Source organism: Lucilia cuprina, chromosome 6 (genome assembly GCF_022045245.1).
Source record: "Lucilia cuprina isolate Lc7/37 chromosome 6, ASM2204524v1, whole genome shotgun sequence".
Lineage (NCBI taxonomy): Eukaryota > Metazoa > Arthropoda > Insecta > Diptera > Calliphoridae > Lucilia > Lucilia cuprina.
The window spans coordinates 11370654-11371793 of record NC_060954.1 but is presented as its reverse complement, the minus strand read 5'-3'; positions in this window follow the sequence as shown (position 1 = coordinate 11371793).

Sequence of the window (1140 nt, the reverse complement as noted above, 5' to 3'; positions counted from 1 at the left end):
TGAACTAGAACTGAACTAGAACTGAACTAGAACTGAACTAGAACTGAACTAGAACTGAACTAGAACTGAACTAGAACTGAACTAGAACCGAACTAGAATTGAACTTAATCTGAACTATATCTGAACTGGAGCAGAACTAGAGCTAAATGTGAATTAGCTAAAACCGAAGAAAAAAATTAAGTGCTGTTATGTATTTCTTATGAAGATCAACAACTGTTTTAGTTAAGCTATAAGGCATTTCATAAAATTTAAAAAATGTTAAAAACTTATGAAAATTTCTTTAGTTGAATATCTTGCATATTTATAAAATTGCAGACAAAGTAAAAAAAAAACTGAAAACTTAATACAAAATATTGCCCGTTCATATTGTCCCCCTCTGTCCCCTATTGACAATAAAGCTTTTATTTATTTTTGCTTTTAATATTATTTTAAGTGCTCGTCGTAAGAAATGTACAATTTTTATTTTAGACAATTCACATTTTCATGTATGCTCCTGTAGATGTTGTTCGTGAACAAGTATGTATTTTGTTTTTGCTGAAAACGAATTTCATTAATTATTTATTTATCACCAACATATTCATGTCCTAAAAGACTTTGTAACTTTAGTTCTACATGTACGTTAACGTACAATATGCAACTTTAACTGCCAATAACAAAAAAAAACAACAACAACAGCAGTAGCATAAAAAGTACTAAAATAAAGTACAAGTGCTAGTAGTAGCCATTCAAAAGCCATCATACAAACTAGACACGTGACTTTTTTCATATAGTTGAAGGGATCTACTCTGAATAAATGTATGTTGTACAATTTTCACATGTAGACACTAGGATGACGTTTTTATAACACCTTAAAACAAAAAGTAGGGATGATTTAATTTTTGTACCAGGTACTATTCTTTAACAAAGGTGGAATTCTACTTAAATTTTAATTCAGTTTGAGTTCAGTTCTAGTTCAGTTCTAGTTCAGTTCTAGTTCAATTCTAGTTCAGTTCTAGTTCAGTTCTAGATCAGTTCTAGTTCAGTTCTAGTTCTGTTCTAGTTAAGTTCTAGTTCAGTTCTAGTTCAGTTCTAGCTCAGTTCTAGTTCAGTTCTAGTTCAGTTCTAGTTCAGTTCTAGTTCAGTTCTAGTTCAGTTCTAGTT